General features: G+C 41.0%; 1 protein-coding gene across 3 annotated transcripts in view; it reads right to left on the bottom strand.

Annotated features, from left to right (window-relative positions):
- The window catches only part of LNX2 (ligand of numb-protein X 2), a 55,007-nt gene extending 27,480 nt beyond the window's left edge, over nucleotides 1–27,527 (bottom strand). The window contains exon 1 of one of the 3 annotated variants that reach the window (XM_062615125.1): nucleotides 27,505–27,527. The gene's annotated coding sequence lies outside the window, so the exon portion shown is untranslated. Of the gene's footprint in view, nucleotides 1–5,372; nucleotides 5,540–19,525; nucleotides 20,308–27,504 lie in introns of those variants that run through there. The other 2 variants (XM_062615121.1, XM_062615123.1) reach the window with 2 other exon arrangements.
- Nucleotides 27,528–27,965: the final 438 nt, after the last annotated feature.

Below are 27,965 nucleotides of genomic sequence, written 5' to 3'. Positions count from 1 at the left end.
TGAGCGTGACCTAGCTCATTAGATACAATCTCTGCTTTAATATTAAAGCCATACAGCAAACAAGTGAAGCAGAACTAGCAACTTGTACTGACTTTACAATATCCATGTTAATTATACCAATATCTGAGGGCTGCACTGTCTTCAAACACCAAACCCCAATTCGATTCTAGTCCAAGTTTGAGGCAGCAATCCTGTTAGACTCTTGGTCTTTTGAAAATGCAGACAAGTGATAATGTTGTCAAAAGATGCCATCTGGCAGCTGAAAGTCAGGAAAAAGACTACAAGAGATGGGCAGAGAACAGAATTAAACTGGGAGAGATTTCTGCTAATGCTGCAGCCACACTGTCGCTGCATGCCAGTTATCCAGTACACCTATTTCTTGTGCCAATGACCAGGTCTTTTCCACATTTTCTTAAGTCATTCAGCTGAATGAATGGAATTTTTATATTCGAACTAAATAATATTTTGCCTGAATGGTGACTTTGTTCCACTGAACCACAATCAGGCAACTCTGGCCCTGCAGTAAAACCATCTCTCCGCAGACTATGTTTTTGCCTCTATGTTTATCCTTCTGCTCCATCAAAGCAACACCCACCCAGCAAGGTGTCAGCCCTACACCAGATGTTGATGTGGCATCACCACCACAAAGGCAACAGGTCACAGGTGATAGTTTTCCTTCCTCACCACAGGGATGTGGGTTTTTACATGCAGTATCTTAAAACAGATAGGCACACACATTCCCCTTGCTGGGTATTCCCGGAGTACCGTGTTTTTCCAGGCTGCGAAACAAACCCCTGCTTAAATCTGGTGAATAAGGAGTGTTTGGGAAAATTAATAGAACCGTAAGTTGTGTTCAGTATTTGTGGAGTGCTGTGTTTCCATGGCAACAGGGGGCTATGGGCTTTAATTACCATCACAACATTAAGGGCCGCCGCTGTAGATCAGATGCAAGAGACATGGCCCAATAAGAGGACCGGTAGGAAGAACCTCTGCTCTGCCCTGAGTCCTGACATATAAGGGGTCTAAGCAACCATCCCACCAGGGAGGAGCAAAGAGACATAAACAGAGAGGAAGCACAAGACCATCCGACCTTAGGAAAGAAGATGATGATGCCTGCTGCTCCAAACCAGCACCTCAAGCTCAGGCATGAACAACCTCAGGGGGTGACAGGGGGAAGGAGGACACAGTGCCCAGAGATAAAATAAATGGACAGAAGGTTCTGTTCAAACACGCAAAGATCATCCGACAGCCATTTTCTATGACACAAATGGAATAGCTTCTATTTTGGGACCAGAAGATTAAAATAGCTTTACTATAGTCAAATCGGCCTTGAACAGGGAAGATGACAACTGTGACCCTATGGAGGTCTCTGCAATGAAATACCCATTCTTTATAAAAAATACAGAGCTCCATCTGATAAATCATCTCAGAATAGAAGAAAAGGAGACAAGAGTATGAATCTTTAACGAAGATACATCTACGCATCTAAAGATTAAACTCTGCATATTGCTACTAAACAACAGGAGCACTCTAAAAGGAAGAAGACAGACACACAAGCCAAGCTAGATGAGAGCTACCCAGGTTTGGATGGCTGAGCCACTCTCCTGACCTGCAGGAAGCCTGAACGCTGGAGAAGAATGAACTTGAACTTGCATCCTTTCCTCTGCAGGCACAGCAGCCACTTCTACCCACCCTACTCAAAGTCTCACTGATATGTATTTGCCCTTCTCTGCCATCCTGCTCCTCAACAGAAGTGGGGGCTGCCTTTACAATTTGCAAGAAAATCCATTTGCTGTGGGTACATCTGATTTTCTGCAGGTACATTCGATTTTCTTCTAAGTGGAAAGAGAAGGCCCTGTTTCTCGGTGTCAGAAGCCACCCCACCACAGGACCCCCCCCAAACATGAGACGACAAGATGATCCCAGGTCTCCCAACAACCAAGCAGGTTTGCAACTTTGAGGCCTGAGCATATATAAAAATATCTGCATGAAACCTCCTTCAAGCTCCTAAACCCATTTTGGGATTTTTGCAGCAGTGAAAAAAAATATATAGAACAGCAAAATGAAATGTAAGTGAAAATAACCCACACTTACCTATCAGTAGAGCCAAAGATAAATCTCTTTCCTAGCGCAAAGAGAGTGACAAAAGCCATACCTCATTCCTGCTGCTGTAACAGGTGGGGTTTTATATCCAGAGAGAGCAAAAAACACTACCCCAAAAGCCAAAAATCCACATAAGGAGGCAATTAGTGACGCTTTCTTCTCACTGATGGAGCAGAGGAGAAAGGCAAGAAAGAGTAAAACATTTGCGTATCCACCATGGTTATTTTCTGCAGTGCAATCTGTCCACCAGCCCTTGCCATATGTGCCACCCTTTCTGTTCGGAGAGATGAAGGCAGCAGAAAGCTGTCCATCAAGATGCTAAACCTTCTGGAAAGCCCTCCCCTGCACACTTTGCCATGAAATGGGGACTTTTGTGGCTGAACAGAAAACACTTAACTAGATTAAACGTAGCTCATTCCTGGATATGCACAAAGAGAATTTCATTTGATTAATTCAAATTTTAAGGAGCTGAAGCAATGCAAAGAAAATAAGGAAGCGGTGAGCTATGTTCCCTTTTTATGCTCTTCTGTATCACCAGCCCCCATCGCTACAGGTGTACATGGAGAAAATTCAGGGAGACAACACTTGGATTAATCACAAAATGGCTTTGATGACAGAGAGAAACTGGGGGTGGAGGGGTGGAAAGAAGGATGAAAGCACTTTCTAGGTAGTTAAATCACAGGACTAACTTTTCAGGGAGAAACACCAGCCCCTTCTCTTCCTTCAGGCATGCGCTACCTTGCCTAACGTGTTACAGCTGGTTTTCCCCATTAACCACAACCCAAGTTATGGTGGAAAGCTATTTTGAAAGGTAAACTATGGTGTTATTAGGCAGTTCTTTAGCTCAAAAATATAATGAAAAAAATGAAGCTACCCCCTACCAAGCTAACAAAATGGACAACCTCTCTCAAAACAAGGATTTCTAAGATCTGTGCAAGATGAAGCAAAGATGACACACATTAGAGATGACTCAGATAAATGGTAAGACACATGCTGTCCTTGTTCCGCAGGAAAGCAGAGTCCTCCATTGAAGCAAGTGCCCATCAGTTGTGAGGAACCCATGGCCAGAAGAAGAAACCTGACAGCACAGCTGAAATGATGTAGAGGATGGTCTAGACAGAAGGTTTGCAGCTTCAGCCTCCAGCATCAACCAAAGGTCAAACAGCATGACAGCAGCTCAGGAGCATCACTTGAAGAGCTAAGGCAACCCCCTAAACTGGTGTGTTCTGCCTAAAGACTGCTTATTTTCTTCCTAATGGAAGAAAACTAATGCCACTGCATGGGGACTCTCCAAAAAGGAAAATAAAACCCTTCAGGCCCCCAGTCAAAAGTGTTTAACTACCTACATGCAGACAAAATTATCCAGGAGACGTTACCTGCTCGTGAGCAGAGGTACCGCATGCAGTGACTGGTCCACCTGCACAACTACCCTGCTTGGTCTGCAGCCCAGGGCAATCAGGGAGCAGAGAAAGCTGTGCTGGCTCAAGCCATCCCTAGGCAGGAAGGTGACTTGTCATGAAAGCACTGCCATTCTTGAGTAGTCCCTACCTGTGCCTGGGAATGATGTTAGGATGCCACCCGCTAGCTGTCACTTGAATTAACTCCACAAGTTCTTTCACTTGTAATGCTTCAGGGTAATGGCTGTTCCTCTCTCTGTTAACTCTGCTGAAGATATTTCTTTTTGCTGCTGTACCTAGCTTAATTTCCACCTAACTTCCAGTGAGACCTTTCTTTCTGATGTTTGTAAAAAGGTTATTTTCACAGCCTGCTGCATGACTGAGCTTTGAGCACACAGAAAAGGCAGAGTGCAATCAGTCCTCATGCTCTTTCATACACATACAAAATACCCCCATAATATTTTGTAGGATGCTTGTCAGAAGGTAAAACCTTTAAGACCTTCTGCTTACATTCTCTGTATGTACATGTACTGTACATCAGATGTACTCTTCACAGATCCTGAAAGTAAATAACTTCACACATCATCAGAATTTACATAACAAGAACATGCTAGATCTAGAAGCTGCAGTCTTAAATATACAAATATTATCTTAAATAAAAAACATTTAAATATTTTGTATGTAAACAGGTTTTTACATACACAGTAGACTAGTACTTGACCTGGGGCCTCCAGACAGGATTCAGAAAGGGAAGTGGACATTGACTATGTAAAGTCAAGTCTGGTTGGACAGATTTGACAGAGACAAAGAATATGGAAAGAGACAGCACTGCATTTGCTTTTAGTCCAGCTTTAGGAATTATATATTCTCCAGTTCAACCCTTGTAATTCCACAGCCACCAAGAAAAGAGACGATGTCTGTTGAATAAAAAAAAAAAAGCCAACAAAAAACTCCCACACTTCTAACACATTTCTCTATCCCCTGTATTTGCGGCTGTTTATGAGTTCATGTTAAATACATATATACATACACACATATATATATTTAAAAAGTAGAATTTGAGCACCTATTTGATAGGAAGGCTTTTACCAGGCAGTTATTTATCTGCCTGAGCTGCAAAGTTTGGCTGCTGCAGCATGTGCCCTGAATCTTGTTAGTGCTCTCATGAAGAAAGTACTTCAGTAGGAGAACTGTTGAAAAACAGTCCTTTAAGATTCAAGTGAAAATGTTAGCAAAGATGCATAGTAACACACAGTAGGTCAACAGGTCCTGGTATGTATTCTCAAATGAGTGATAGGAGCTAAATATTAAGAAGCAATCTTCTACCTCTCCCTTGCAGAATGAATAATGTGGAGGAGTGAGTGCTGAACTGCTGTTACAGCATTTCTGGCTGCTTTCCTTGGTAGTCTTGTTCTCTTTGTTTAAAAAAAAACAAGATTCCTAAACAAAGGCAGACAAATGGAAGATCCTTCAAAGGGAGTAGTACAAATTAAAATAATGCCAAAGGAATAAAAAAAATACTAAAGACATGCAAGTATGTGAAACACCAAACTGGTAGCCATATGCAGAAATTATCTATAACAGATATATTAATATAGTTATAAAGAAATAAACTAGAATAAAATTGGCCAGTAAAAGTACAAGAGGGTTAAGTGCTCAGAGAAGGCTACTTCTCCTACAACCAAACAGGGAGATGGGTCAGGATGAGTTTGCTGGGATGGGGAACCATCCAGGCTCTAACTGGTAAGCTCACCTAGCAAACAAAAACAGAGCTGTTAGGAAAACAAAGATCTAGCATTAAGAAAGAAAAATGCATTTCAGTTCTCAGATACTTCATCATGAATTTGCAAGATACAGAAGACATTTACTCACATCAGTAGGGAATTCTGGTTCACCACATTTTGGGAAGACAGTGGGAAAGGAGAGATGATCTGAAAAGCCCCACCAGGTAGGATGGTCAGATTCCTAACTTCAGGCACCACTTTTCTGTATCCGCGGTCAAAATGGTTCCAGCAATAGAGGCTGACAGAAGCATACTACATTGGGAAGGAGCCAACCTTCTCCTCCTCCTCCCTGTCCAATCTCTTCTCAGCATGCCGAAATTTTGCATGTGAGATTTTGTGGGGGATGATACAATTTTAACTTCCTCATTTATTCTATGTAGTCAACCCTTATGAGCTAGCACTGAAAATACCAGTCTTGCTTTGAAGGGCATTACTTCATTAGCAGTGCTTTTGGATAAAGTTCTCTAAGAGACAGATGATTCAGCCGTCAGAGTACCCATCTTCTTTGCACTCCCTAACCACAATGCTCATTTTCCCAAACCAAGCACTTCTGAACAAGTTAGGTTAGGTACACAGACATAAAAAATTCAAACTCTTGCTTATTTCCATACTTTTGTAACCTAACCCATGCTAAACACTTTCACATGTTTTATGCCAGACACTCAGATGAAACTTTTTTTAAAGTTTATAAAGTTGTTGTTTTTTTTTAATTGTTATGTTGTCCAAGAGCCAGAAACCATCGCAGACAATACTGCTACTGCACTGGAAGCCATATAAACAAACCCAACAGATCATGCTGTCTCTGAGATAAAGATTCACGTTCCCATGGGATTTATCTCTTTTTCATGAAAGGGGAGCAGTGCTATGCACTAAGATGATGGGACCCCAAGTGCTGCTGTAGACCCCTGCCTACCCTTCACACAGAAGAAACAGTAATGGCAGTTGTGTTGATTAGGGCAGGTTAGCTTAATACAATGGCACTAGCATATAGCAGATGGAGTATTGGAAATCACATACTTTGAAGCTTCTCTGCTCCCATCAGCAGCAACAGGGATTCAAGGAATTAGTCAGAAATTCACCTGCAACAGGTGGGCAAACAGGGTAATTAAAAGCTTTCATCCTGTCCCTTCTGCGTGCAATCCGAAAACTAGGAGTGTGGTCAACAGCATGATGAGATTTTCATTCAAAGGAGACATCTTACTTTAAAAGCAGCAGACTTTGAGCAACACTGTCTCTTATTATCAGTCAGATGGGATGAGAACACAGAAACAATACAATCCCAAGCAACTAATCTTCTTCCATATATTGAGTGAATGTAAAGGAAACATACAGGGAAAAGGAAAGAGTCCTGAAAAGGCCATCCTAGCTGAACAATTTTAAGATAGAAAAGGTGAAACCTTTAAAAGAACCAAGAAGTTACACTAGGAAGCTACTGCAGTAATATAGCACACTTTGGCAAAAAAGAGCCATTTCCATACATGTCCCTTTATAAATGTCAGAAGTGGAAATATATGAACTGTCACTCACTGCTTGTCCATACAGACCAGTTTAACTGAACATAAAGTTTCATCAAGGTTAGTTTCTGAACTGACACTTATTTTCTTGCTAAAGCATGTTGTGTTGCTTTAGCTTCAGCCAATACCTACTACTAAATTGAAGTAAATATAAAGCTAAAAGGGTTTACAATGAGTCTTTGTGGTTGTTTTTTTTTTTTTTACTAAGTAAATGAAAACAAATCACTGCAGCCTTCCCCACATGCAATACAAGATGGATTTTTTTGGATGCTTGATTTCAGAACAGCAGGTCTGCTGGGGCTCCGGCTGGCTGGAGACCCACATTCTCCTGTGCCCTCCAGACTCCCTTCAGACTTGTGACTGTGCCCGAGGGGATGCTTTGGCTCAGAGATTCCTATTTTAGCTGCAAATAGGGGGTCAAAGCGTGCAATGAACTAGCTATAAAACCCTGTCCCAAACAATTATTGTAAACACTGGTACATAGCATGCTCAGGGTAAGAAAATACACAAACAAAACCACTGAACCCTTACCAACAATTTCAAACCGTCACTTAAAACCCCTCCTAACACACAGACCTAATGCCTCATTTTGCTCTCCCATTTTTCTCTCTCCCTCCTTCCCCTCCCCAAAGCCTGCAAAAACAGCAAAATAGGAAATATTTTTCTGGGAAAACATTTCACATTTCCACTTGAAAACTTTAAGTACACTTGTTTCGAAATACCTACACTCTACAGCTCTTAACTTCTATTTTTCTACCAAGAAATCCTGAAAGCAAATGATTTAGTAAAAAGAAGAAACAAATGCACAACTGATATTCTGCTTTTCATCCTGTTTTTCAGAAGTATAATCATCCCTTTTTGCTTTTAAAGTAGTTTGAACCAAAGGACTTGTTTTACGTAAAGTTGCATGCCCTGCACAATGCTCAACAAAATGAGAAGCCTTTTTTTGCAAGGTGGTTATAAAGGCTACCTGGAAGTTTACCAGGGTTTCTAGGATGCCTACTGGAAAACCTTATGGATAACTGTACAGCTATTACTACATACGTATCCTAGGAGACCAAAGAGCTTTCACATTTAAGAGCTTATTTCCCAGCCATCCTCTCGATACACATCTCATGCATTTATAAAATACAGATAGCCAAGAGAAAGGAGGATGTTGGTTTAATATCAGCCAGAATATACTGACCTCTGCTTGTATCAGCAAAAATGTTTCATTTCACTTCACCTTCTTTCTCACCTTCTGATGGATGTCAGAAATCTCATGTAGATCATGAAATGTGCTTTTAAAGTTAAATTTTACAACTGAGCAGAGCTAAAATCTTAACCTTTAAAAATTCATATGCATACATGCAGATCACCAGAAAAAGCCTTTGTACTCATGCAAGTGAAATTTAAGATTCCTGACCACAACATTTTGCAAAGCATCAACCTGTTAAATACAACATATCAGAGAACTGTACAATTTAGGAAAAAACCTGGAAAGAGAAATGAATATATATATATATACACACACACACACATATATATGTGTATATATATATGTATCTTTAAAAAAAAACACAAAGCAGCTAATTCAAGAGAGACTCACTTTACACTTCAGGTTAGAATAGCCTACGTATTTGAAATGAGCCGTATCAAAAGCATTCCCATCGTTTCTGGTTTGTAATTCCTGTCACAGGGTCTAGCCTGCAATTAAACACTCTGCACCCAGCCTGTGAAGAGCAGCGCCTTTAAAAAGCAAAGCGGAGCCCCGGAAACACCCAGGTATGATTCCTCAGCAGCTGGCTCTGAGGATGTATTACAAAACCTGCAGCACAGAGCACAACAGCCCCTTCCCTTCATCACCTTTCTAGTCTGTATTTCTTACTGTTCCATCCCACAGAAGTGAGAAGGGAGCACAGCTTACCTGCCCAACACACAGGAAAAGAAGAATATACTGTTGTTCTGGGAAGAGGGGATATCACATGGCAACGAGGAACTTCAAGGAAAAAGGCTGTCAGCATGCCAGCATACACAGATTAATTCACCAGTGGGTAATTAAAACAGGACAGGCCCCTCAAATAACCACTAAGCAGCTCTTGGGGTTTGATTTACTTACAGCAGTAAATTCACCTAATCACCTAACCTCGCACAAATGAGAGCAAAGCCCTAATAACTGCAGCTCAGTAAATACTAACTGGAGCTGGAGCCAGCGTAAAAGATCAGCAGGCACTCTCTTACACTGTGTGCTTTTCAAATCCTAAACCTAACACTAAAATTAACCGCAGGCTAACATGTCGCCACAAATCTCTCATGAATGCATAATGAAACGGTGCTACTACATCAAGCACATCACAGTTTTGTAAGCACACCCGCCAAGCATGTGTGGGTATCACACACAGAAATACTTACAATAACTCCACATACACGGTGTTTTTACAACACACAGTCTCTGTCATGCTCTCCATGTGCTGTGAATATTATGCAAAGCAATGTGTTTTCAAGAAAAAACAACCCACAATTGCATTAAAAAACATTATTTTTCTTTCCTCCCCTCCCCTATTTAAGAAAATTCTGCTTTAAAAAAATATAAAAGAAATGTTGAAACTGCACATACTTTCTGTAAAACTCTCAGGTTTTATATAGCTTTATAATTCAGTATCTAGAGGGGTATTCAGTGCTGAAAGTCAGTTTTACATCCTGAAATTACTCTGCTTGTGTCACTTAAAAAAGTAGTTTAAAAAAAACCAACAACCAAACAACCAGTATTCTGGATTTCTTTTAAATTAACTAGCTTCCTGGCATTCTGAGTACTAGGTACACTGCATGTTTGCAGACTCAAACTACAAGCCACTATCCTCCAGTATATTGGAATTCAGTAACTCCACTTCAAATTGAATACTTAAGTATTATTTTTCCATTATACTGCATTATAAAGCAAATGTCATGCAGGAGAGTCTATGGGCAGCTAAATGTGATAACCACTATATCTTTCAAGACACCATCCTCTCCCTTCACTTACTTAGTCCCATGAAGTGGATGAAAGGAAAACCTAAACCTACAAACAAGACCATAAATCAGTAGTAGACACATACGCCCCAGCAGCAAAGGGTTCAGGCTGAGGTCTCGGTGGATGCTTCAGAAGACTTCAGGGCAGTCTTTATATCACCCTCCACTTGAGAAAACATGATTGCAAAGTAAATTACACATCCGAAAAGGTACCAAAACTATTTTTCCTGACTGCTCTTCTCTTGGCCTTAAACAAACGGGCTTGGATAAACAGTCTAATGAAGAGGACTGATGTCTGGTTCACAGGACAGCTGCATGGCCTAGATGAAACATCACCCCTGGTGAGGACAACAGACCAGTTAAATAAATTGTCCAGTCAGAAGAAAGGCCCATTCTGCTCCTTCCCATGAGATGAAACCTGTGATGGTATTTCAAAGGCCTAGAGAGAGCTATGGAAACTTTTGACCTCTGCTAGAGATATTTCCAATGGCACTAAAATTACGATGTTGAGGATATTTACACTAGGCTTGGGGTGCTTTCTTTGGGTTTGAGCATTTGCATCTAATACACCATTTCAGCTAGAGAACCAATACAAACCAATCCTGGTACAGCATTCCTCTGTCAACACATCGATACTACACATTCCTTTGGCACACAAGTGTCATTAAGTCATAGCTGGAAATGGCATTTGCTAAGATACCAACATTTTAACATGAGGATCTTGGCAGTACTGTGAAACGGTGTGGTGAAATGCCACACTGCAAAGGGGGTAAGAGCAAAGCTGCTGCCCAGCCCTGCTGCTGCAAGGTTCCCTCCTCACTCCCGAACACCAGCACTGGTCTCACTACTGATGAAGGCAGTGAGATTCAGGAGCCACGTCTTTAAAAGGCCAAATTGCTGAAGGAAGCCTATTCTCCTCCTGAATGAAGAATCTATTCACTCTATCAACATAGGATTTGACGCACAGATTTAGTAGGTTTAGCAGTGCTTTGCAGCAGGAAAATTAAGATTTTAAGTTCTGATTTCAAATAATGATGCCACATGTTGCAAGGAGCAGTTAAATAATGATGTTTTATTGGAAAGAAAGAAAAACCCACCATAAAATATTATATAACCTCAAGAAAAACAAAACAAAACCAACATGTATTTCTGAAGGAAGAGGTAAGCAACTTTTACCCTCGTTAAAAAGTTGAGAAATATGCATACCACCACTAAAATGTAATTAATACATATCCTTCAGAAGAGTCCAAAGGAGCAATTTAATTAACCACCCACTGACTTCATAAATGACAAGAACACACAAATGTAATGGCACCTTGCAATTGAAAATGTCCTGTTCATTTAGCTGAGCAATTGCATAAATACAAGGAAACACATCTTGAATTCATGACATTTTTAAGTTTGTGAGGTGCGACAGAATGACATAGTACCCACGGTATAATATAACTATACCGTGTGTACTCCACTTATTTGATGCCTTTACCTAAGAACCTCAAAGTCACTGACAACTATAAAGGTCTTAACCTTTACGAACATTTTTGATGGGCTTTTTCCATACCCTCTTCCATACCCACCCACCATGGAAGAGGTGGGAGGAAAAAAAAAAGCAATTTTATTGGTATGCCACTTCAAACAATTACCTCATGCAGGGACTTAGCTTGTACCTGTAGTTCTCCCCCTTTCATCCAAAGGGATCCTATGTAAGCCCCAGGAAATACTTCTGTTGATGATCTTACAAACTCACTTTGCAGTTTCTCACCTTTTTCTTTTCAGCTTCCTGAAAGGAAAATCTTCCTTTCAGCTACTACATCCTGTATTAAAGCTGAAGAGAATCAGCTCTTACTAAAGTAGGAAAACAACGTAACAACATATGTGATAAACTCTTATTTTTTTTTCACTGGGCTTTTCAGGAATAAAGTTGAACTGAATTAATATTCCTTCCTGCATTCACAAAACTCAAAATGCCTTTGTGCTGCTACATTACACCCATCAAAGTCTATTTGACTGAACATGAAACAGAGCAACATCTGAATTTATGAGCTGCCCATCTCCCCATCTAAAGGACACACTAGTAGCATTCATTTATACCTGCTCTGGGGCATACATAATTAAAAATAACAGACTGAAGAGAATCCTCAAGCATAGCAGTCTCCACCAGAAAGAAGACTGACAGACTAACAGGCTTTCCTTACAGGACTCAACAACATAACACAAAAAGAACCTCAGTGGTCTGCGACCACAGCAGCAGTGGAAGGTGAGGATGGATATGTCTGCCTCACATATTGGTCTCAGGATCTCTGGTCTCACAAATCCCCTGTATTAGCAGCCGTGGGATGACATCAATGATTTACACAGCACTGACTCCCTGCCCACCTACTACAGGAAAAGTGTTCCTTAAGTTGCAGCATTAAGTGCTGATCCCAACAGCATCACTGTACAACGTATCTAGCTGAGTCAATTACTTTGGGTGTTCACATTAAATACACATTTCTGCAATTTTGCATCTGACAGTGATATCTTTACTTATTGGTTTTAGCTAGTCACGTTTACTGTTCTTAGCGCTTCCCATCCTTAAGTGTTTATATTTACTCAATCTCTAGCACTACCAGGCCTACCTAGCTGTATTAGCTGCCTGTCAGTGATACCACCAGATATGCAAACATGTCTTTAAACTGATGAAAGTTCCCATTACTTTTATGCATTATGGTTTATTTAGCAATTAGATGAGGAAAGAAGGCTTCTTGTATAAATACCACAAAGCAGCCTCTAACAATTTTTGCAATTCTTTTTTTAAGTCTTTGAGCTTTCATGTGTTAACTCTTTCAGAGCATTCACATCAGAAATTGGCAGGTCCCCAGTACCACCTGTGCCCTATACCCAAACAACAGCACCTTTGTGTTCCTTTTCAATACCCCTTTAGGTATCCATCCTTAAAGGAGTCTTAGGCATGTTACTGTGTGACTGAACACAGAGCTGTTTTCCAATGGTCAATCATGATGACTGCTTCATGTTTTCAGGATGCATTCACACTGTGAAAATTACTTAGATTTTCTGCTTTTAAATATTACAGAAAATATATTGCTTAAATTGCAATATATCATTCAACTGCCTGCAGCTTCCAAAACAATCTGGACTGCTCAATACTGCTGACTTGTTTCTAACATTTACTATTGCAATAAACTTTATCAGAAACACTCGCTTTTTCCATGCCACTAGTATATTATGACAGAACATGATGTTCCACACTGCATCGAAAGAACTCAATTTACACATGATATTCCTTCGCAATAACTGCATTCAAAGTTTCCTGAATGGTCTTACCTGTAGCTAAGAGCATGCCCATAGTACACAGATTTCATGGGCTAGGTTAACTAGGAAACAAGCATTTGAAAAGAGACTAACCACAGCTAGGGGAAGGCTTAATCATACAAGTATTTGTCTAAGTGTCCTGTCCTGCTGGGGAAAGCTCTCAATGGTGTTTGTGAAACTCACCAAAAGTCACCTGGGATGCAGACGGGGAAAAGGAACAGGGAACCCTTGGTAGCTCTACAGTTTTTCAGGAGAGCTCTTAAATTTTTCACTTCAGTGGGCACTTTATTTTTTGCTTTACAACACCATCCTCCCAAGTTTTCTGCTACACAAGTTCAAAGAGCCAGAGCCATGGTAGCCTGTGGCTTGTTGATGAAACTGGCCCTGACTGTCTCTCCAGGCAGCCTGGGGAGGCAGGCATAGATATCCTCCCTCCTGCCTCCCAGTGCTACCTAAACCTACTTCTATGGAGATGCAGGATGCATGCAAGGAGATACGTGATTAAGTGATCAAAATACATACAGAAAAACAATTAATTTTAAATATTACACTGGGGGTGCAAGTAGATTGTTATATCTTCTAGATTAATTTCTGCTTCCATTAGACAGTGACACAGTGAAATAATCTAAATCAAGGGATTTAACAGCACTTTGAATTAGTTTAATAATCCTAAATCTTACTGCATATAGTCCAGTATTTAACTCACAAGAGCTATGTTTTTTCATTATTTTATAAAATTAGTTTAAAAATCAAATGTATTTCATTACTATTCCTGGTAGAAAGCCTTATTTCAATGTTACAAGAATAATGAAAATAATATCATTTCGTGTTTAAACGAAACTTTAAACTTAAAAGGACTCACTTTAAAAAATCATACTGCTTATCACTACAAAATTAGATTCTTTCAGTGCAGTAATATCAGGGATTTGCCCTTCTCCCCTCCCTGCCACCAAAGAAGACTTATATTTGATTTCTACCATTGAACAGCCCCTTCTATTCACTGGCATTTCACCACACAACATAATTTCAGAGTGGAAGTCTTGCCTTGAGCTTGGATTATTGCCTCAAAAAATCTCTTCCTTAAAAAATTTCCCTTGCATTCTCAAAATTAGGATGAATAAAAAATAAAGTATGGCCAAAAGTGTTTTTCAGGTTTCTCTGCATATCAGCAGCAAGACAACCTCAATACCAACACCTCTGCATAAGACCCGTTTTCACAAAGCCTGCTCAGATTCTTCAATGAAGCAGCTCAAACAACATTTATTATCTTTTAGCAACTACCTGCTACTGCCTCTTTCTGTTTCACAGGCTTTTCCGTATGTCCTGGGCTCAGCAGTAGCAGTCATTTTTCTCCTTCTTGGTAGGTGGTGAAGTGCTGTGTTTTGACTTTCGGCTCAGGAACAGAGCTGATAACAATGAAGTTTTGGTTTGGCCAAGGACTTTGTGAGCCTCATGGTCTGTCAGGGAGGAGGGGAAGCCAGGAGGAAGCAGAGACAGGACACCTGACCCAAACTGACCAAAGAGGTATTCCATACCAGAGCACGTCATGCCCGGGATGTAACGGAGAGTTAGCCGGAAGGGCTGGGAGACTGCAGGGTTGGAGGAGGTATCGGTTGGTGCTTGGTCGGGCTGGGGGGGCGAGTTATCAGTCAGCTGGTGGTGAGGTGTTGTATTCTCTTCCCTTGCTATTTCCTTTATCACTGTTATTATTGGTGGTAGCAGTAGTGATCTGTGTTATACCTTAGTTACTACACTGTTCTTATCTCAGCCCGTGGGAGTTGCATTCTTTTCGATTCTCCTCTCCATCCCTCTGGGAGTAGGGGGACGGAAAGAAGGGGGGGGAAGTGAGTGAACGAGTTACCTGACTGGGTTTAAACCACGACACCATAGCTTCTGTTTTTAAGAGCAACCATCAGGAAGGCTTTCACCAGCACTATCTCATTTCGCATTTCAACAGACCAGGAGAACACGGATGCTCAGCTTTCAGGGCTCAGCCAAGGTAACTTCTGGCTCACAAGACCAGAACTTCCTATGCCATCTCCCAATATGTCCACTAGTATCACAACTAGAGAGTTATTTTTACAAGTCTTATGTATGTGTGTTATGTGGGTTTACTGAAATAATAAATACAAGAATATTATTCAAACAAAATATGCAGACTATCTGCCGTAAAACCAACCTGTCAAACCACCTTAGAATTCCTTAAGGACACCAAATGTCCTTAAATTCAATTTTCTGAATTGAGAGGAAGAATTACATTAGGAGTTGAGGACAAATTTAGCTCTTTCTGTGCCAAAGGCTGCATTCACTTTGTGGCTTTATAAACTCTGGAATTGCTAAATACATGTAAAGCTCTTAAATAAATAAATAAGTAAAGCACTGAGAAAATTTTTCTTCCTGAATTACTCTGCAGTGTAACTAGAACAGTACTTCTCCTTCGCTGCAATATTATGCTGCGGTACTAACGCAAAAGTTCAACCTCTTTTCATTTCTTTATTACCAGTAGCAATCTAGGAAATGCTACATCAATAGTAAATCTACACGAAGTCACACTCCTCTGGTGCATTTTGTGCATAGCAATCAGTTCATAACGCAGTCTGGTGGTGTTTAAAATTCATTTTATTCTTCAATTACTCTGCCAGCCCGACTCTAATTTATTATATTTATATTTACTATATTTTCTGGTACATTTGATTTTTGATACTACAACATCCTGGCTCATGCCATTAGAGAGGAAACATAAAATGGTGAGGATGCCTAGGGACAGCTGAGAGTAAGATAGCAACAGCCTGGAAAATTAACAATATCACTGTCTGTGTTCAGCTAGACCTCTCCTGCATTAGCATTAAAAAAATTTGGCAGTATTTCTCCCATATCGACTTGACATCCAGGAATAGCCTCAGAGGCACCATAAAACCTCAGCTAGTGCAGCGGGCAGCTTGGGCGGACGGGAGGGCGCATGGAAGTTTCTGTGGACACTGAGCTGCAGAAGAAATGAAACACTGGTCCTGGGCTGCTTGGAGCCCACCAAAGGAAACAACACAGTTCTAAATGCCATGATATTATATATATTGATTTTATTTTATTTTTAGCCTTTTGATGTCTCTGTCCTAGCTACCATTCATTTCTCCCACAGATCAAGGTGAAATGAGAGGCAGCAGACAGAAGCTTTTTCAGAGCATCCTTCTTGAGAACCCCAGCAGACAGAGGGCTTCGCCTCCCCCTCAGGCTTGGTGACCGACTGCATTAACCTTCGGGGCATGCTGCCAGCCACACCTGCTTACTCAGGCTTTTGCCAGCAAGGGAAGCTCTCACCACACTGATTCGTCCTTCGAAGATGCATCCTCTTTTGCTTACTTCTTACTTCCCTCATGACATCTGGCATTTGAACTCCTGCATTCAGAGGATGGAGGGACAGCCCCAATGGCAAAACATCAGGCTCCTGTATTCACACCTGACCTTCTCCCCTACAAGATTCTGATAGTTTCAAACATGAGAAATCCTCATGTTCCTGCAGAGCTTGTTCTGTCCCAAGAAATTCCACACTGGGTTTTAAGAAAATCTGTATTTCCCTTCTTTTGTCTGTTCTTCAGAAAGACTTAAGACAGCTTGCCAAAACAACACCCAAGAGTGAAAGCTTTACAGGGAAATCCAGTGGACCTGCAAGAGGCTGCCTGCATTGGAAAGAACTTGTGGTAGGGGAAACCTGGCTGGACCCAAATCCTCACTGATCATAGAATCACAGAATAGTTAGGGTTGGAAAGGGCCTTAAGATCACCTAGCTCCAACCCTCCTGCCATGAGCAGGGACACCTCACACTGATCACTTTTTCCTTCAGAAAAAAAAACAAACAGGCTACTTTTCTTTCATGGGATAATGAAGTTTCCTCTAAGCTGTCTCCTAGCTCAGGCAGTATTGCCAGCTCCTTTTAAAACTCCATAAGCAGTAAGAGTTTTACTAAAGATACAGTTGCTGCCAACTGTTGCATAAATAACGCATTTTTAAATAAAAAAGACAACGTGAAAAAGTACATGTAGCCATGGTAAAACATAACGATTCAGACTGCAAGCTCATTTTAAAAAAAAGTAAGAAATGCCACTTCAGAGCTTACCCACCTCCTGTCAGTTTTCTCCACCCCTCCTGAACCTGTTCTGTAAACCAGTTACTGGTTTCTGTTCAGGTTTTCTTCCCAGCAGCCCAGTCCCATGCAAAGGACGGGCACAGAAGGGAGCAGCATGAGGGAGGCACAAGCATATTTTCAATGTTAGGCTGCCTGATTTCACACTTAAAATACCTCACTGGAAGTTACTGGCACATGAGAACTATGGAGTACAATTTTAGCTTGTGAAGTCTGATGGAGTCAGAGCAAATCCTATCAGGCTGCACTTAGGTGGAATGGGGAATTGGGATGGAAGGGCTCTTCTCCCCTGTTAAGTGCTATTCCATGCCCCAGTATAATGAAATATCACTGACAAGGTGAGAGAAAATAGCTTCTCTCATACTGGTGTATGGATACCAGGAAAACATTGACCAAGTTCTTCAAAACCCCATGAGAACTTCACCTCCAATTATTTTCTCTTCCCTATCCCATATACTCTTAAGTAACTTGTCCATGCTTATGCTGAGAATCAATGCACACACTCCGGTGTCTCCCTGCATCTACTCTCATTACCCTCTGTTTGAAACAAACCACGAATCAAGGCCAGAGACTCAGTTTCTCTTTCCAGCGTGCAGAGAATAATCATCAATAATTGATGTCAGTCGGCTTCATTTGGGGCACTGCCTCAGGCATGTAATGGAGACTTACAGTATGCACCAAGAAAAGGAGGATTTGTATATAAAATGATTTGATAATCTGAAAAAAATCCCTCAGTAAACAAAGGAAGTTTACAGATAATTGCATTAAAGATTAGAGTTGTTTTAAAACAATGCAGAATGTATTTGAGAACATGTGGGAAGAACGATGACAGTTTTAAAAGCAAAACCTTGGGGGAAAACATTTTTTCCCCCTCAAACAGAAAATGGTAATTCACTTTATTAAATCCTAATCCTCTCCAATTCATGTTAAGACTGAGAATGCTCTTTATTGGAAAAAATACTCTATTTAAATGCAATTTTATAAATAATAATTATTTAAATATATTTAAATACAGGTTTAATATCTGATTAAATGATTGGTTATTCCATCTTTTTTGATTGCTTCCATTTCATTTCAAATTTCAGAAGGAGGCTAATTTTCAGTCAGAAAACTGAGTAAGTTTTTTATTAAATAAGGACAGAACTGAATCTCTGGACTACAGAAAAAATTTACCATGACAGCAGCAATCAATCCAGTGTCTGTTTTTCTATATGCACCTACTGAGCAGATGGAAAATTAAGAAAATAACTCTTCCTGTCTTATAAATGTTATTATTTTCCCATCATTGATTTACTGTTTTCCAAACTTTTGTTTTGGCGGTTTATGTGAAAATCCCCCAAATAAAACCCATAAATTGTTCATGACATTTTCTATTATCAATATTCATAATAAATAAATCTGTAAGCATCTTCCATTTAAAGAACAACACATTACTGAAGCTCTTCACTGCTAAAACTGCTGACAGCACAAGAATAAAGTTACTCTATAACTAAGAAGTAAAAGCACAAACTACAGAATTGAACAATAATTTAGTAAAAACATATTGTACCAGATTTTTATGTCTTTACCTACTCTATTTCAACTTCAGTCTTCCATAAAAAAATGTTTAATGTTAGAGCTAAATTTGGAAGGATTTCTAAGTTAAGATCTGAAAAGAAAGAAAAGAGAAAAACTGCTGAAAGTACTGGGTTTCAGGGTTTGGTTTTTCTCCTTTTTATACTGCTTTCATTTATATACAGAAATTGATTTTATATATATAAAATATGTAAAATAAGTTCAATGATAAGCAGAATGCTAACCAGATTTGTACCAGCAGCAACTGAGCCCTGGCAAAGAAATCCCTAAAGGATGCTTTGCTGTAACCGTGGTGAATTCAATCACTTCCTCTGGAGCAGAAGCAAGCGGAAGGACTCTCATGCCCCCAAAGGACCCCACAGAGTCACCACTGCACATTGAACTGTATGGTCAAGCTGCAGGGGTGGCTAAGTAGGACATCACCTGAAACACAGCACATATGGGATAGCAACTGCTCCTAACATGTGTGGGCAAATTCTAGTGAAGTCCCTTCCCTCCTGCATTTTAACTTCACCTGCTTAGCTTGTTTTCAGGCATGCGTGGCCTCACTTATAGCAACACTTCAGAACAAACTATCTTCTTTATCCTCAGTCAGTACTGCAGCTAAAACAGAAATCTTTCCTCTTTGACCCTTCAAGGCAAAGAGAAATAAAAATCCCAGCACAATGTTGACATTACTGTGAGAAGTAAGTTGCCTTCCCCAAACTTGAGACTTACTTAGAGACAAACGACACCTGTTGTGAAATCCGTATGGTTCTGATCATCTGCAGGAGGTAACACGTCAAGCTATGCCCAAAAGTTCATCATCAAGTATCTTTCGCTTCACAACAGCGTGACACTTAGTTCTGAACATTTCCTGCCTCCACAGCTTTTCCAGCTTTTCAAAATATGACTTAGAAAGCATTACACTTCTACAGCATTTTGCTAGTTGACAGCATACATCCCTTACTAAAGAAGAAAGAACTGTAACAGTTTCATTTCACACTCCAGTAACCCCAAATTCTGCATTACTGCTCACTTCGGTGTTAATTTTCCCACAGATTCTGTTTCTCTGCTTACATGGCAAGACAGCTCAGGTCAAGCGCAGAGACAAGCTGTGCTGCTCATTCTCCTTTTTACCATCACTGAATCACCTTCACTTTTGCTTCACTGGAAAGATATTTTCCCTGCAGAAAGTAGGAGAGCTACAGTCAATAGATAAGTCAGCAGCCATCAGTCAAAATGAATTTCAAAGTCTGAAAAAAACCCTCCACACAACTAAAACTGCAGGTATAATTTATGCAGCATATGCCCACACTGTATAAATACACCACGACAGGTATATTTGCTGCTGTACATGCAGTGAAACCAAATTCAGTTCATGTCACTTCCAGCTACAGACAGGCATGTATCAGAAGCTATAGAACAGAAAAGTATCAGTGCTGAACAGATATGCTGAGTGATCCCCCAGATAACAAGAATGAAGAGTGGTTATTTTGCCAGGCAAAGTAGAAAGATACCTTTTTTTACTGATGAGTGGAAACAAACACATGTGGTGCTTGTCACTGAATTCTCAGTGTACATTTTGTAATGCAAGATCTAACATCTTTTGAAGACATTCAGATTAAATGAATGACAGATCCATGAGTACACAAACACATCTATATTTTTAGCTTAATATAACCTGGGTGGGATTATCTTTACCTTAACATTTAAAAGGGATTAAAATAGTTAAGCGAACCTGAACTCTGAAGGCATTCAATACTGAACAAATAGCATTTTATACTGGTTTAGTATAAGGCAGGAAACCCTGTGATTTTTAAAACCTCAATCTTCATTAGAAGCAGCAATGACACCTGCAATGAATTACTTGTAAAAACAGTCCAGGAATTGACTTGTACTAATTTTAATTAACATAAATGCAAGATGTAGCACAGACATGGAACTATTTTACTAATTCACTGCATGAGTCTTCATTAGCTTCTGTCAGTAACAATAAAGCACTGAGAAAACTCCTCTACTGCCAAAAGACATAATGACAGGAAAAAGAGGCCAGACAGAAGGAAATCCTCACCAGCTTGCTCTGGAGAAAGCTTGACTGAAAAAGATTTTTTTCAAGTTTAAAAAACAAGTTACTTCAATTAACAGTCAAAACAGCCCCAGGGAACAGCAGGGGTTTTGAAGATAGCTATGCTGCATACACACTGTACCAAAGGTACAGTTACAGCTGTACCATCACACAGGGATTTATAGCAAACTCTCTGAACATGACCGGAAAGTTTATACAACACATTATCATCTATGTGGTCTTGTGATGTAATGTGATCAACTTCCACTTACAGGTCTTCCAGTTTGGTTACAAAGAAATTGTAAAATTGTTAAAAAAATATATATAGGAGAAAATGATGACATAGGGCAGATCTAATAAAGAGAGTCAAGAACACAAGGAAGGGTGGGCTATTGGTAAATAAATGCATGAACTTAGAAGTAAAAATAAGGCATCCTCCTCCACATGAAGTGGCAATGGCTGTTTTTTTCTTTGATGACTTTTAACCTCCAGGAGGTGTAGAAGCAAATTCATATGGTCCATATTAAAAAATATCATCTACTACAGAAATTCACTGCATTATCCATGAGGCACATACAGATATTAACATCTCCAGTGTCTTCCCTGAAGTGACTTGCTCTATATGTAGGCTACCCAGCCATAACATGGACTTTGAATGTACTGTTCTGCACAGACTGACAAGAAGGCAGTGTGAGAACCGACTCTGCTGAAATCAAAATGTGGTTAGCTTAAGGGCCTTGTGGAGGTTGTGAGTTTTCTTGTTGTTTTCGCTGGTGTAGCAGGTAACAATGTCAGTTACAGGAATGATCTGAATGACATCATTGCCCCCACAGAAAACCCCAACATAGGCTCTCATCTACTGCCATAAGGGTATCTTGCTGACACAGCTCATTTAATCTAAGGAATAGTAGAAGGTCCACAGACAAAAGCACATTCACGTTATGACAAAGTAAAATGCATCAACAAAAAAGGCTCACTGCTGCCAGCCAAGCTTCCTTTTGCTATGAAGACTTTGTTCAGCAATGCCAACCAAAACCTGATAGCCAGAAAAATCACAACACACCTAGACTCTGAAAAGTTGCCTTGTGTCAAGAAAAAAAAACCCATGGGTTGGTCCTTTCAAAGCAAACACAACATTCCTGTGGCAGAACATGACAGTTTATCCAAGCACAATATAGCAACCACTGAAAACCACTTTCCACAAACTGGTTTTGGTACACAAGGCAGTGACATTTTACCTCCGTTAGCTTTGCTTGAATTTCCATTTGCTTCTGTTCTGCCAAAAACCTCTGCTGCACCAGCTTTCTTTTTCCTATGTGTGCACTCAGAAAGAAGGATTAGCACTCATCTGAAGAGCAAAGCAAGGCACAGGGAAGGTAAGAGCTTAAAATCTTCCATCACTAGTATTCTTCAGCCTTTCAGGCCAAAATTTTGAAACTGACACTGCATTGAGAGGGTTCTCTGTAGAGGACAGCTCAGATTCAAGCAAAAAGTGCATACAAAGAAAATCTACACAATGAGTACAACTGCAATAATCAATAAAGTGTCAAGATATAGGAACACTGACTTGAACCCAGTAATAAACTGCGCTTATTCCTGATTGTTTTCTAACCAGCCAATCATCAGGAATGCACAATGCCAGCATCCTCATACCTTCCACTGGGCCTGTGCAACCTCTTTGGAGGTGGTCATGGGAACACACGATGGCAGTGCCATCTCAGGGATTTGGGGTCAGAAGCACAGTCTATAGCACACTTCAGAATCACTGCCATGGCAAAGAATATACCAACACAACGCTTGTTGCTACTTTTTCCCCACTGTGCTGAATAATATCTGACAGCACTATACCATGCCAGGCAATCTGATCCAAAACCCCTGCTTTGCCTTTCTGCAGCTACTGGGTTCTTTCCTTTGCCCAGACACACATGGGCTCTCCTTTAACATACACCATTTCCCTTGTGCTCTATTGATAGAAAAAAGATATACGCCATAGTTCCTTCTTCATTATCTAGAACTACTTATTACTACCATTTACAACATTTTTAAATTGGATCAGTTCATACATTGGTTATACTTCTTGATAAAACTGCATTTTGCTCTACAATAAAGGGTTCTTCATAAGAATTCTGCACACTCCATCACACAGCAGTTAAGTGTGACATCTCTCTACAACACTTCCAAGTGACAGCGGAGTCAACAAGGAGAGGTGCTATGCTGGACCTTGTTCTCGCCAGCAAGGAGGAGAGCTGGTGGGGACATGAAGCTCAAGGCTGATCATGAAAACAGTGGAGTTCAAGACCCTTAGAGCAGTGAAGAGGTGCACAGCAAAATCATTACCCTGGACTTAAGGAGAGCAGCCTTTCTTCTCTTTAGGGTTCTGCTTAGTAGAGTAGCATTGGATAAAGCCCCGGAGGTAAAGAAAACAAATTAACATTCAAGGAACGCCTCCGCCAAGCTCAGGAGCTATGTATCCTGACAAAGTCCAAAACCACCAGGAGGCCTACATGGATGAAAAGGGAGCTCTTGGAGAAACTCCAACACAAACAGGAAACCTAGAGAGGCTGGAAGCAAGGACAGCTAGCCTGGGAGGAACACAAGAGAAATTGTCTGAGCAACCAGGGATCAGGTAGGAAAGCCAAAGCCCTGACAGAAATAAACCTGACCAGGGACACCAAGGGTAACAAGAAAAGGTTCTACAAGTATGTTGATGAAAGGAAGAACAGGGAAAATGTGGTCCCTCTCCAGAGGGAAACAGGAGACCTTCTACCCAGGATATAGGGAAGGCTGAAGTACTCAGTGACTTTTTTGCCACAGTCTTCACCAGCAAGTCCTCCAGCCATACAGCGCAAGTCACAAAAGGCAAACACATGGACTGAGAGAATGAAGAACTGCCCACAATAGATCAGATTTGAAGAACCCCAAGGTGCACAGGTCCATGCGACCTGATGAGATGCATCCACAGGTTCAGCCAGAGAACTGGCAGATGAAGTGTCTAAGCCACCATTCATCATATATGAGAAGCTGTGGCAATATGGTGAAGTTCCCACTGACTGGAAAAGGGGAACCATAACCCCCATTTTTAAATGGAGGGGGAAAAAAAAAAAAAAAAAAAAAGGAAAAAAGGAAGACCTGGTGAACTATAGGTCAGTCAGTCTCACTCAGGGCTCAGCAAGATCATGGAGCAGATCCTCCTGGAAAATATGCTAAGGCAAACGAACAATAAGAAAGTGATTGGTGACAGCAAACATGGCTTGACTAAGGGTAAACCATGCCTCACAAATTTAGTGGCCTTCTATGATGGTCCCACAGCATTGGTTAGCAAGAGAAAAGTGACTCATCTACCTGGACTTGTGCAAAGTGTTTGACACTGTCTCACACAACATCCAGAGACAATCTAAACACATCCAGAGACAATCTAAACTGGCTGGATTTGACAGATGGACCACTTGGTGGATAAGGAATTGGCTTGAATGGTCACACTCAAAGAATTGTGGTCAATATCTCAATGTCCAAGTACAGACCAGTACAGACAAGTGGTGTTCCTAAGGGACCGGTATTGGAACCGGCACTGTTTAACATCTTTGTAGGCTGCAAACATTCAGCTATGTTACCCCAAGTTTCCATTTTTTAAATAAAAGCATTCCCATTCATTGTGCAGAAAAAAAAAAACACAGAAGTAAAAAACAATTTAAAATCTTGCATGTTCACAAGTTACCTGATTTTGTATCAAACATCTGTGTATTTAAGCTTTTGTTTTCACCATCTAATGCACAGCTCAGTATGAGAGACTCAGCAAGAGACTCCTTTCATCTTCCAGACCCCAAATTACTTGTAATACTAACATCAATTATATATAATTGCTGAAAATAAGCATCTATGAAAACGTAAAGGATTGATATCTATGCAAATTCATATCACCCAAAATAGTTTAGAAATGAAAGACACCTTTAGTACTACAAAACACATTGCAAGGATGAAGTCAGCTGACATACAGCACTTCTACCCCCTCTAACACAGCAGAAGCAGGGTTGGGAGCATATCCATACATGTTAGTAGATAAAACCAGTCCCCAGATCCAAAGCAGAAGTCAGCTACTTACATGCAGAATACAGAACAGTCAGTATGAAAACACAACAGGTTTATCCCATGAACTTTGTGTACATAAATCCTGACCCTGAAAACATTTACATGCAGGCTTAACATTAAGCCTAAGAACAGACTCACTAATTCTGAAAGAAATACTTGGGCATTTAAAACTAAACATATGTAAGCACAAACACCTGCAGAATCAGGGCAAAAAAAGAAAAAACAAACCACAAAAAGCACACACCACAAGATTATTATTTTTTTATTGCTCTGTAGACATCATGACCCAACAGTTGCATTATTTGATACTGGCATTTAAAAGAATTTTCATCTTTAAAAGGCACTACAATCTGTAACAAACTCCACTGACCTAATAAAGCAATTGAGCAGCATGCAATTCAGTGTGTGACATTAAAATTGCCCCTGGAAAGTAAATCAATAAAGAATTTTCACATATCAGAGACAAGCCACTGCTGTATCAAACAGGCAACTAATTTCCTCTGGTGCCTTTTAACACCGAATGAATGCTGTTTTCTTATTAGTTATAGCTCTTAATGTGTACTAGCTCTTTAAACAAGCATAATTTTGCTATTCTGAGACAATAACTTATATTAATCCAGTGTCTAGTACAATCATATCTTTATACATTTCACTTTGATAGGGTTGGTATCATTTCTTCACAGTTGCTTTCAACTGTATTAAGACATTTTTTCAGAGTACATAAAAACTGGATTAAAAGAAAGAGGGGAATATTTTGAAGTATTTTTAAGCAGAGAGTTTTAACTAGCAGCTAAAATCATCCTGCCGTTTTTTTAGTGATACAGGCCCATAAATATACACTGAAATTGAGATGGACAGGCTGTTCAAGGGCAAGTAAAGCCTTACGAAAAAACAAAGTTTCACCAAGGTCATCAGGGCTTCAATGAGAGCAGACTCCAAACAAATGCCAAAGCTTGCAATGTCAAAGCAAGCATTTCTGTAATTATGCATGACAGGTTTTATTAGGCTTATTTTTTAACCTAACCCAACTGTCTCAAGAGAACAGTACTTTTCCACTCCATCACCAGCTTACGCTCCTCTTGTAAAGTTTTGTCCCTAAAACGTAGCTTAATTTTAATATAGCTTTAATTGAATAATTCAAGTCCTGTATAAGGAAATCCCACTATGTCTGCAAATCTCAGACCCAAGTCCAAGGCCCTGGCCTCTCTTGCTGAAGCCACTGGGCAGAGTTAGGGGTCAGTAGAGTCAAAAATTCATTACTGAAAACTCTCATTGTAAAATTACTCTTCCCCTCCCACAATATTCAGAGATTTTAGAATTGTAACAATACAAGCACTTTAAAATTTAGCATTGCATTAGGGTTTTTTTTTATTATTATTAAGTAAATAATCTACTTGGGCAAAGTGGTGTCCACTGCAGCTGTTGAATTTGGAACTAATAATTTCATATTGCACTATGTTCAGGAAAAAGGATTCCTCCCTCAGCAAGCTTATAATTTAGAAAAATACAGAGTAAATGATAAAGGACCATATTAAATCTTATGTGTCTAGAAAGTGCACTGATATACCTTGTTCCCATTTTGAGGAAATGTGTTTTAATAATGTCAGGGCAGCATATGGTACTATCATGTTTACTTTCCAAGTGGTAGGGACACTAACCAAAACCATCTGATGTTTCTCCCTAAGCCTCCTTGATCTGCTGCTGGATTGCAGCTTAGACTAAAGCATCGTGAAGCCAAAAGGAATTGGGCAGAGGAAAAATAAAAAACAAAGTAATCCAAAGCGTTTGTTCAATGAGAGCCGAGCTCAGACCAGTTTCCCTTCTAACAGAAGCTCAAAAGCATTTATAATTTGAAATTTATTTCCAGAGACTTTCAAACATACCCCAAAGCTAATCCCCAACAGAAATTTTTTACTTTGCACACGGAGACAAACACAAACCCACAATATCATGTAATTAAAAAAGGAATTAAACGAAGCTCAGAAGTACTTAATAGTGGATTTCTACAGAAGTAAACAATCAGCTCTCTACATCAGGAGCAGTCAGAAGAGTCACAAGGGACTGTCAGATTCCTACCACCGCTCCAGCAACTGCTTTCTCAATTAGTTGACCGACAAGCAATGACAATGTAAAAGTATGCCTTGCTAAAGTTGAAAAGACACGAGGCTTTAAATTTTTTAACCACGTTTTCAGGGATGAGATCTAACAAACGGGGGAAAAATCCAGACCGCCTGGGTCAGAACAGCGAGGACCGGAGTTAATATTTCGAAATAGCTGCCAACTAACTACACAGGGCTCAGAGACATCTCACAGGCAGCGCCGGGCTGCTCTGGCGCAGCTGTAAGACACACAACGTGAAACCAGGTCCTGCAGCAGGGGTTCGCTCGCAGCTGTTCCTCTGCCTCCCCCACCCGCAGTAACCTGACTCCCTCGCAGGCAGCCGCTCCGTTAACCGAGCTGCCCGGGAGCAGCGGAGGTGCGCTCGGGGACTCGGAGTACAGGCGCCTGTGGAGCAGTCCCACCGCCCGCGTTCGTCGCGGCTCTGGGCGCAGTCCCCAATCACCGCCAGCGGGCAGGGACCCGCTCACAACCGCACCCGCTCTCCCGCGAAGGCCGGCTGGAATCCCCGCTCTCCCCGCGCAGAGCCGCTACCGCCAGAGCCCCGGGGCAGAGACCCTGCTCACACACCTCAGCCCCGACTCCTCTCCCGTACTTGTCACCCCTACAGGGCGGCGCAACCCGGCAGCCGCAGCAGGCCCAGCCCCACCACGTCCGCGGGGAGCCCCCAGAGCCGCGGCCAAGGAAGAGCGGGGGTGCGGCCGCCGCCGGCCGAGGAGAGGGGAGGGCGGCTGAGCCAGTCGGCACCGCGGTGGGGCAGGGAAGTTACTCACCGCCGCCGTTCCGCACCACGCTCTCCTCTGCCGCGCCCCTCAGCCGAGCCGGCCGTGCCCGCCCGCTCCGCACGGCGGGAGGCAAACTCCGCGCAGCACTTGGCGGAGCGCCTCTCCGCTGGACCGGGCCGGT

Source organism: Pezoporus occidentalis, unplaced genomic scaffold (assembly GCF_034315485.1).
Source record: "Pezoporus occidentalis ecotype Australia unplaced genomic scaffold, CSIRO_AGI_Poc_V1 ctg18, whole genome shotgun sequence".
NCBI classification, from domain to species: Eukaryota; Metazoa; Chordata; class Aves; order Psittaciformes; family Psittacidae; genus Pezoporus; species Pezoporus occidentalis.
This window is presented reverse-complemented; position numbering and strand designations above follow the sequence as displayed.